The sequence below is a fragment of the Pseudonaja textilis genome, chromosome 11, assembly GCF_049901715.1.
Source record: "Pseudonaja textilis isolate UNSWEBS1 chromosome 11, rPseTex1.2, whole genome shotgun sequence".
NCBI lineage: Eukaryota > Metazoa > Chordata > Lepidosauria > Squamata > Elapidae > Pseudonaja > Pseudonaja textilis.
Window position 1 is genome coordinate 14,804,517 of NC_142000.1, and position 11,266 is coordinate 14,815,782.

General features: G+C 44.3%; 1 long non-coding RNA gene across 1 annotated transcript in view; it reads left to right on the forward strand.

Moving 5' to 3' along the window:
- The first annotated feature begins 518 nt into the window (after positions 1-518).
- The window catches only part of LOC148124842 (uncharacterized), a 75,985-nt gene continuing 65,237 nt past the window's right edge, over positions 519-11,266 (forward strand). Inside the window, exon 1 of the long non-coding RNA XR_015744970.1 lies at positions 519-595. This is a non-coding gene — a long non-coding RNA (uncharacterized LOC148124842). The remainder of the gene's footprint in view (positions 596-11,266) is intronic.

Consider the following 11,266-nt stretch of genomic DNA (forward strand, 5'->3'; position numbering starts at 1 on the left):
TTTATTAGCTCCAACTTTGCCCCCAATATACAGGTTACCCTCTGGCTGGAGAAAAACTCTCCCAGGAACAGCCTTTGACTGCAGAAAATTAAGTCCAAAACATGGTCAACACAAACTGTAACTTAAAGTCCAAATAAGCCAAACTAAAGTAATTAGTTTGGTAGGGCAGGAGCAAGAATTTCAGACTTGAAGGCACGGCAAAACTCACACGGTTGGGAATACGCCAGGAACACAGATAAGCCACGACAACACAGGATAAAGTCACATTTGCTCCCAGCAGCCTGCCGCACACAGCCTGCCTTTCTTTTAAACTCTCTTCCCAGCTGTGGCTAATGAAGGGAATCAGGGCCCTTTCCTCCCCGATAAGCCACACATTGCTCTCTTCTCCGTTCCTCCTTGTGTGCCCTAGGATGAAGAGGGGGTGGGCCTGGGTCTTCCTCTGAATTCCCTCTCCCTTGTTCTATCTCTTCCCTGTTCTGCCCAGCCAGACTTTGCCCTTCTCCAGCCTCCTCCACAGTCAACAGAGCCACACTCCCACTCCCTGTCAGCTGTCTGGCTTCCTCCTCGGATTCAAACTCTGACAGGGACATGACAGGTGGCCACAAAATTCATCTTGATTAACTTTGAAAAAAAGAGTTGCTCAACGTCACAACTTGTTAACAGATAGGAGATCACCAGAAAATTTCAGCCGATTAGATTGAGAAGTAGATAAAGCATTCTGAAGAAAAGCATTGACAAGTCACTCTACAAATAAGTGTATGAATTCAGCACTTGAGTTTGACTTGAGACTTTCTCGTGACTTTCAAGGGTGGATGACAATGACATAGACATAGCTAGAAACTAGATGTGGTAAAGATAAAGATTCCCCTCGCACAGATGTGTTAGTCATTTCCAGCTTTAGCGGGGCCGTGCTCATCTCTGTTTCAAGGCTGAAGAGCCAGCGCTGTCCCAAGACGTCTTCGTGGTCATGTGGCCGCCATGGCTATACACCGAAGGTGCACAGAACGCTGTTACCTTCCCACCAAAGTGGTCCCTATTTTCCTACTTGCATTTTTACATACTTTCAAACTGCTAGGTTGGCAGAAGCTGGGACAAGGAATGGGAGCTCACTCTCTTACGTGGCGCTAGGGATTCGAACCACCAAACTGCCAACCTTTCTGATCGACAAGCTCAGCACCTTAGCCACTGAGACACCGCATCCCTTTACAGTATATATAATAGTATCCATTATATTTCAATGTAAATTAAACTGAATCAAATTTAGGGTGTTCTTTTTCCTGCCTTCACCCAAACTTTTTTGGGAGTGTGGCTCTCTTCCTTAAAAGAACCCTGTACCCCCTACCATTGCTCTATGCTCCCTACAATCTTCTACTGCCTGGGGTTTTCCAGATGTGCTGTTATCACAAACCAAGATTCCTCGATTCTGCTGGAGAGCTCATTCCCCCCCTTCCTTCCCTCGCTTTATTTCTGTCTCTCTTTCTTTCCCTTCACCACTCTCCCTTTTAACTGAGCAGAAATGTCAGGATGGCTTTGATGGCATTTAATTAAATATTTGGCAGTGTTTAAATTAATTAAATATTTAAACATTAAATCCTAAATAGGACGTGATCTCTGCTGCGAGGACATTCTGCCTTGGTGGCCATTAGCCATTTAATAGAAGTCAAATTGATGTGCGGAAGCCCCCTCCAGCTAAGTGAAGTCTAAAGTGGAGGCACTTTGCAGCCTCATTAATAAGTAACCAAAGCTGGATCCAGACTCGGCATCAGCTAGACTAGTCCTATTAACAGAAATGTTAATGTCCCTCCGGTGGACGCGAGTTCTCTCCAATCCAGACGGTTGATGGGATGGACACAAAATGAATTGGTGTACCCTGTCGTTGAAAAGTTAGGCAGCCAACTTTCCGCTCCCTGCTAAGTTTAGCACTGTGCCAAAATCTGTCTTCTACTCTCCTGAAAAACTTTTCCACTCCAACCCCACTTGGAAAGATACTTCAGCTTTTCTGTGTCTTTCCCAGAGTGCCTTAGACCTTATGGATAAACTAAGGACAATGTACGCATTATCCGAGCTTCACCGCTGGAGATACTGCGGAGCGCTGTTGTTAAAAAATGTGCAACTGAATAACAAGAGTTGGAAGCAGGGAGTGGAACTCTACCGGTTTGGACCGGTTCAAGTGAACCGGTAGTTCTGGTTAACATTTGGCCCTGCCCATCCACCCCTGCCCTTTTCCTGTGCTTTATTTCCTTCCGTTTGCCACGCATCAGCTGTATTACTCACTGGGGGATGCAGCAGAAGGTAAGTATTATAGATAAAAATGGTCTTTTCCAAATGCTGTGCACACACACACAAAGTGCACGTCTGGTGCACGTGCATGATCACCAAACCAGTTGTTAAACAGGTTGAATCGCACCACTGGTTGGAAGGGACTTTGGAGGTCTTCTAGTCCAACCCTCAGCTGAAGCAGGAGCCACTATACCTACAGCATTTCAGACAAATGGCTGCAGGGTCTCTTTTTAAAAGCCTCCAGTGATGGAGCAGCCACAACTTCCAAAGGCAAGCCGTTCCCCCGATTAACTGTTCTCACTGTCAAGAAATTTCACCTTAGTTCTAGGTCTTCTCTCCTTGGTTAGTTTCCATCCGTTGCTACTTGTCTTGCCTTCAAGTTCTTTGGAGAATAAGCTGACCCCCTCTTCTTTGTGGCTAAAGCAAACCTGACAACTTCTGGGCTTCCAGATCTGTTCAGGCTTCATGAGATCTGTCTCCTACTCACATCTGCACTTGTAGTAAAAGATGGGAAGGTACGGATTAGTGGGAAGAAGATTGGACAAGGAATGTGAGAACACTTCCGTCTGACCGTTGGAGAAATAAGTAGGCCAGATGAGTGGCATACAAGTCTAATAAATAAATACACATGAATGAATAAAACTAGCAAGGACAACAACCTGCAAATGAACACACACACCGGAGGCTAGTTTTCCTTCAATGTTGCAGTAGAAGAATATAAGCCATTTCTTTTCAACTTTGAAAAAGGAATAACAGTGTTAAAGAATGTAGTAGAAATGTTCAGCCAGGCTCTAAGTGAAACATGTCCTTACTTTACAGATAATTCTCAGTTCGAAAGTCCTGTGGGAGTAATCCTGTTACTTAAATGCTCTCTGATGCAAATCCAGAACCGGAAGATTTAGACAAAAGATTAGGGAGATCCTAGTTATCTGCTCTTTTCTTGCCTACATGATTGAATTATAGGTGTTTCTGTATAAATAACAAGGAGAGACGGTTTCTTTTGAGGGATGCAAACCCAAAGGGGAAACAAGCCCCATAAGATTTCCTGCAGTGCAAAACACCTTATTAAAAAAAAAAAGGAAAACAGCCCCACAAAAATCTTAAACCAGAGTCCTCCAAGCTTGGCAACTTTAAGACTTGTGGACTTCAAGCTAGAGGGGTGGCATACTCAAATTAATAATTGTGTGTTTGTAGGGGGGAATCTTTTGAAATGTTTGAATGAATCTAGAATTTGTGGAATAATGAAATAAGAATATGCGATGAAATTGCAAATCTGACAGATCAAAGTATAAAAGTATAATAATTATGAAGTTATGAGAGTTATTTGCGATTTAAATAGGAGGAAAGTATTTGGAAAAATATATAATAATAGAAAATATGTAAAGTATTGGTAAGATATGAAGTTGAACATGAAAGATGAATGTGTAATTACAGTCATTTTTGTATGTGGAAACCTGGAATCATGTTGTTCACTAAAAAGAGATGTTTTTAAAATATGTTAAGCTGAATTTTATAAGACAATACAGGAAGTAATCTCTACTACAATGCTAGAAGTACTGAATGAGGTTTTGACAAAAAAAATAACGTACCTGATTCATGGACAGAGGCATATGTTACACTTATACCAAAAGAAGATACTGACCCGCAACAAATAAAAAATTATAGACCAATATCCCTGCTAAATGCTGACTATAAAATATTTGCCTCAATAATGGCAGAAAGATTAAAAAGATATTTTAAAAACATGTGGAAAACTGAAATAAAATTTTACAAAAAAAGAAAGACTTGTGGATTTCAATACAACAACATGGCTGGCTGAGGAATTCTCAGAGTTGAAGTCCACAAGGCTTAAAGGTGCCAAGTTTGGAGACTCCCGTATTAAACCATTTTCTGCACACGCCAAAAAATGACCCTCTATTGAAAATAAGGAATACACCCTTTAAGCAATTAGAAATGTATATGTACATGTTTTGTGTTTATTGGATATGCTCTTTCGTCTTGGTTTTGTTTTTAACTAAATGTTTTGTAATGTGTAAATACTTTTTAATGTTTAATAAAGTTTATTTTTTTAAAAAAATTAAAAATTGACCCCCAAATCCCCGGGGGTCAGCCCGTGAAACCTAGCATAGAGTCACATTCCAAAAGGTGATTGTAGAACTAAGTAACAAAACAATCTACAAGCTTTTTCCCAGGAATGAATTTTAAACACCAGATTTCGATTTTCCACACGTTTCTTTTCAAACCTGTCTACTTCCAGTTGTTTGTTGGCCATTTTAAAGAAGAAGGGATGGGGAACAAGCATTGTGAAATATGGAAATTTTAATGCCACACCTACAAGTTACCAGAGGAGACAAGCTGTATTAGGTATTGTTAGATATTGGGCAAATTTCAAGTATTCTTGTATTCTTGTATTGATGGGGGTGGGGAAATCACTCAATGATTGCTTTCACACAATAGGTGCTGGTACCCAGCTGTGCTAGGATTAGTACAATGTGTCAATCAGTCCTTGTGGAAAACATACAACCCAGTCATTATTCAAATATTCCCTTAATATTAGACAAAAATGCAAATATTTTCTGGTAGGTGCGGAAATAAAATAAGCAGAAACAGATGAGGTTCACACTTCCACAGCTATATTAGTTGATGAGGCTGCCTAACAGACTGCAGGAAGGGAACGGATGTTCAGGATAAAATAAAACAATCCTATAATTAAGAAAAATAATGCAATAATGGCAGTTCGCTAACACTGAGACTGAAGACTCCTCATGCAATACCCCAAGGCTTTCAGGAAAATCCAGTTGTTCAGCAACCTCTGGAAAGCCGTAAGAGTGGGATGTTCTACAGTGGTTAAGGCACCAGGCTAGAAACCAGGAGGCTGTGAGTTCTAGTCCCACTTAGGCATGAAACCTTATTGAGTGACTTTAAGCTAGTCACTTTCTCTCAGCCCAGCTCACCTCACAGGTTTATTGTTGTGGGGTAAATAAAAGGAGGAATAAATACAGGTGGTTCTTGACTCACAACAGTAGATTTACTGACCATTCAAACTTACAAAGGCACTGAAAAAAAGTGACTTATGACCATTGTTCACATTTACGACCCTTGTGGCATTCCCCATGACCATCATCTTTTAACAACCCCACAATTCCTTGCGGGATGGAGTCTGGGCAACAGAATGGGGCTAGCAGAGTGTTTACTGGCCGGATGCCCTTCCTGTCACCAGTACGGATGGATGGACAGACTGACAGACGGGCAGACGGAAGGACGTACATACGGACATATGGATGGACAGATGGACAGACAGACAGACAGACGGACAGAGAGATGGACAGATGGACAGACGGACGGACAGCCAGACGGACGGACAGATGGAGGAACGGATGGACGGACGGACAGAGAGACGGATGGACAGACGGACAGACAGATGGAGGAACGGATGGACGGACAGACAGAGAGACGGATGGACAGACGGACAGACAGATGGAGGAACGGATGGACGGACGGACAGAGAGACGGACGGACAGACAGACAGACCGACCGACCGACTGACAGACGGATGGACAGAGAGACGGACAGACAGATGGATGGACGGACAGACGGACTCCAGTTGTTCCATATTTGTGTATGATGTTCAAGCAAACATTCAGACTGCACATTATGTTCATATTCTGGCAATGAACATGCAAGGGGACTTGGTAGTCCTGACAGCTCTGCTTCTCCCCTCATTAACTTGTAGGCTCCTCCCTCGGTCTAATTTCAAAGCTGTGCGGGATAAACTCAAAATAAAAAGGAGAAACTCCTAGAGAATGCTTAGAGTCTTGTGCTCACCTAGCCAACTGCAATGTATTTAATAAGCTGGAGAGGACCAGGTTTTTGAGGATGGAGTCTCCCCGACTTTGTTTCTCAGGATTCATCCCATGACAGTAGACCTGTTTTAGAGGAGGGGGCGGTTAAGAGACAAAACGCTTCACTTCTACTCTAAAAAGAGTGCAGAGAAGAGCAACAAAGATGATTAGGGGACTGGAGGCTAAAACATATGAAGAAGTGTTGCAGGAATTGGGTATAATGAAAAGAAGGACCAGGGGTGACATTACAGCAGGGTTCCAATATCTCAGGGGCTGCCATGAAGAACAGGGAGTCAAGCTATTCTCCAAAGCACCTGAGGGCAGGACAAGAAGTAATGTGTCATGTCCCTGGTGGAGACTGACTCTGAGGGAGAGGAGGAACAGCCGACAGGGAGTGTAAGTGTGGCTCCGGAGGTTGTGGAGGAGGCTGGGGAAGGGCAGAGGCTGGCTGGGCAGTCAGAGGAGGACCCAGGCCCATCCCCTCTCCATCCTAGGGCACGCAGGGAGGAGAGGATCAGGGAGAGACGTGGTCTACTCAGGAGGAGAGGGCCTTGTTCCTCTTCATGGGCTGCAGCTGTGACAACTGGATAAGAGGACGGACATGTGTATGGGCGAATGCTGGAAACAAAGCATGGAAATATCTCTAGTTTATGGTTCCTCTCCAAGTTTGGCATCCTTCCCGGTGTGTGTTATCTGTGGGCATCCTCCAGCCCTTATTTTGCCTGATTTGTGTTGTTTTTTTCCCTCCTCCTTGTAACTGCTTGTGTGGGAGTTTTTTGTCTTCAGTCAAGGATATTTGGAGCTTAGAAGGAAACGGAAGGAATAAAAGGGGCTTCACCTGTTTTCTGTGACTGTGTTTGTTTTGTATCCCACCCTGGGTCATCACGCAATGGGTGGAAACTAGTAAAGGAGCAAAGCAATCCAGAACTAAGGAGAAATTTCCTGACAGTCGGAACAATTAATCAGTGGAACTGCCTGCCTCAAGAAGTGGTAAATGCTCCAACACTGGAAGTTTTTAAGAAGAGATTGAACAACCATTTGTCTGAAGTGGTGTAGGGTTTCCTGCCTAGGCAGGGGGTTGGACTAGAAGACCTCCAAGGTCCCTTCCAACTCTGTTATTTTATTCTATGTGTACTTCAAGTACAAACTTTTACACTGAATCATGCATTCCTCCAAAAAGAAACAAAAAAAATAGACGAAAGCACCACTCCAGGAGACTTCTGGCCTCACAAAAAACAAGACTAGTGAAGGAAACACCCCACCCCAGCAGTGAACTTTGACTTGTTACCATCCTTGAACCCTGTCCTGTTTTTATATCAACCCGGCCAAAAATTGATTTATTTATTTTTCCGGTCCTGTAGTACCGAAGAAAAACAGCAGTCAAATCAGACAGTGTCATCTTGCAGTTGGAAGGAAAGTACCGCATTTAAGGAACCAGAAACTTGGACAAGTTGGAAGGCTCTCGCTCCTTCCTATCACTTTAAATATTTTAAGGCCGATTAATTAACCTCGCAAGATAGATGGCGACACAGGCGACGTTTCTTGGAATCAAAGCATCACTTGGCGTGGGTATTTTAAGCCGACAGACCTGAGCATATGGTCTTTCAAGAACATGAGTTTTGTGCATATGTATCCGTTCACAGAAAGAGCATTAGAAGAATGCAAGCCGTTTACAAAGCCAGCCTAGCCGTATATATATGTGTGGGAGAAATAAGCGGAAATGAATCTTCACACATAAGGAGGGGGAAAAAAATAAAAATGACACAGATTTATTTTCATCACTAGGGCAGACTGCCTCATGGAAACCGTGAAAGGCTGGGAGATGTAAACTTGAGAAAACAAGAAATATTTTAGTGAAATCCTTGTGAATGTATGGCAAGAAGCTAGCTTGTGCGAGCTTTCACGGTGCGGTGGGAGGGAGAGGGGATAGAATCAGAATCTTACGATGGGTAACAAATGAAGCATACAGTCAATCTCATTCTGTTGTTTCTAATTTTCTCCGCTGTCCTTTAATTAATCTGGAGAAGATTCTCCTTTGCATTCTAAAGGATAAAGCTTTTCCTGGCAGTTGTGCATGGTTCTAGGGAACGGTGCTTATCTCCATTTCTTGGCCGAGGGAACCAGCATTGTCCGAAGACAATTTCTGTGGCCAGCATGGTTGTACGCCAAAGGGGCATGGAACGAAGTGGTACCTATTAATCTACTTGCATGTGCATGCTTTCCAACTGCTAGGTGGGCAGGAATGTCCTGACCCAAACCTTGTTCCAAAGTAAACAAACACCAAACAGAGATAAAGGCAAAACCTTTTAATGCTTCTCTGCAAATTCCGTTAATTCACCGTTAAAAAGGTATTCAAACTAATTGTCTCTGATAAGAATGAGCCTTGCCAAGGTTGGGCAAGGCTGCCATAACCACTAGATTAAGTTGCCAAGAAATATTCCAAACATAAAGTCTCCAAACACAAACCAAGATAGTTCGAACTTCCACAAGGCTTGAAGTGCAAGAACTTCTTTGCTTCCTGCAAAGAATCCTGGTCTCTCAGGCTGGCTTTTATCTCTTAAGGGAGGGGCCATTACCTTGCAGCCTTACTCCCAAGTCGCCCGTGCTGCTGCAGCTGCTCTTTCCTTCGAGCAGCCCTGCGCGCATGCGCAGAGGCTCCTCAGGGACCTCTTCCTCACTGCTGCCAGCCTCCACAATCTCCGATGGCAGCATTCCACTCCCTGATGGTCCTGGCCCCATCCCTGCATCACACATAGTCTCCTCATCTGAGTCCTCGCTCTCCGAGACCTCAGCCGTCCGCACCTGCTGCCAGTGAACCACAACAAGGAGCTGGAGCAAGTAAAGGGAGCTCACCCCATTGCATAGAGCACGGGTCTCAAACCTGAGCTCCTAGCTCGCCAGGTGACATGCTCAGCATTTTTATCCACTGACCCCCTTTGCATTCTGGCAATAGATATAAATGGATGAAATAAGGATGGATCTCAGTTGCAAACTGCTTTTCCCCATCAGCATAATTGCATTTATACAAGGCAAGGCAGCAGCCCTGCCGTTGTACAGCCTTCTCTTTATAAGAAGAGTTTTGCATGGAATCTATAAAAACCACCTTCACTCTGCCCTCCCTTAAAAACCTGCTGGAAGACAGCATCGATCTAACAACCCGGCGTACAACCTTAAATACCACTTCCCCCCCCAAAAAAAAACACTCTTGAACTTGAAATATGTGGAACTGTTGACACGACCCAACGTTGCTCAACCGGGAGGCAACCTCTTGCAAGGCTTCTAGAAAGCAGCTGGAGCCGCTTCTCAAGTTTTCAAAAGGCACCGAAGCGCTTTGGCTTCCACCACATTCACAGCGGCGAGCCAGTCGTTCCAATTCTCAGCCAAGGCTATACTTAGTTCCACCACCGTCTCCGTTTTCGCAGATCAGACATTCCAGCTGCTTCCCTGCACAACACGAAGCGAACCTGAAGCTAGAAATTCTCCTAACTTGTTGACATCCCCTAGAAAGTTGAGAAGTTGCACAGCTACGTGCGTGTGTGTGTGTGTGTGTGTATCTTTTCAAACCCAGAATTATAGGTGCTCCGCGATGGAGCCCCACAATTCTGTTGTTGAGTTTTGTCCCATTTTACCTTTGAAGCCATAGGCCTTTAAGTGAATGCTGTTGTTAAGTCAGTCACACGGTTGTTTAGTGAATCTGGCTTCACCATTGGATTTTGCTTCTCAGAAAGTCCCAAAAGGGGATCACAGGTCCCTGGGAAAACTGCAACCGTCGTAACACGAGCCAGTTGCCACCCATCTGAATTTCAGTGCCGTTGTAACTTTGCATGCTCACTGAATGAACTGTTGTAAGTCAAGAAGTACCTGTATATGCCAGCAACATCCCTGACCTTTTCAGCATCTCTATGCACATGATCAAAAATTCAGACGCTTTGTGGTGACCCGGGGCGTGGCACAAAGACAACTCAGCCAGATAATGTAGGGGTCCCTTTATTAGCTCCAACTTTGCCCCGAATGTCCTAGTTACCTTCCGGTTTGGAGAAAAACTTTCCCAGGCACCTGCAACAGCCTCTGGCTGCAAATATTCCAGTCCAAAAGGTTGTAAACAGAAAACTTTAAACTATAAATCCAGCAAAGCAAGATAAAGCAATAAATCCGGCAGGGCATGATAAGGAGTTCCAGAAGTGAAGTAGCACAGCAGTAAATCAAACCAGTTGGGAGGATGTCAGGAACTCAGATAACAGCAGCCAACACTAGATGAACTCAGGGTTTGTTCCCAACAACTGCCCCTCCCATCTTTTACACTCCATCCCCAGGTGTGCCCTGTGAAGGGAATCAGGGCCCTTTCCTCCCCTGTAAGCCATGCACCCCCCTGTTGCTCTTTTCTCCGTTCCTCTCTGCGTTCCCTAGGATTGAAGAGGGGGTGGGCCTGGGTCTTCCACTGAACTCCCTCTCCCTTGTTCTACCTCTTCCCTGCTCTGCCCAGCCGGACTTTGCCCTTCTCCAGTTTCCTCCACAGCCAACAGAGCCATTCTCTCTGCTCCCTGTCAGCTGTCCATCTTCCTCCTCAGATTCAGACTCCGACAGGGGCCATGACACACTTGGCAACTGGTTCATATTTATGATGGTTGCAGTATCCCGGGATCTCCTTTTCCGACCTCCTGATAAGGAAAGTCAACGGGGGAAGCCAGATTCAGTTAGTAACTGTGTTAAAATGGCCGTAAAAAGGAGCAAACCCCACTCCACAAGCGCCTCGCTTAATCAGCGTGAGTTTTAGGTTCCACTGTTGCCTTAAGTCGAGGACTAACTGTTATAACTATACACACTGGTTTCAAAAGAGTTGGAATACTGCTAAGCCGTAAGCAGTAGCGTAACTAGTGGATGGTTCATACTCCGCAACCACATTTTGATTTCTCCTAAAGTCCAAGCACATCCAGCCCCACTTGACTTCAGATACATGCTGCTAATCTTATGATAAAGTGTTTCTCTCTGGCCGTTCAATCTTCTCCATTCTCAACCTTCAGCCATTCTGACGTCCGTTACAAAGTGCCATTACCAAAGACTGCACTTTATTTAAAAAAAAATAAAATATGAGAGATACATATGAGCATTTACAAAGGATTAAAAACAACAACCAGGCTGTAAAC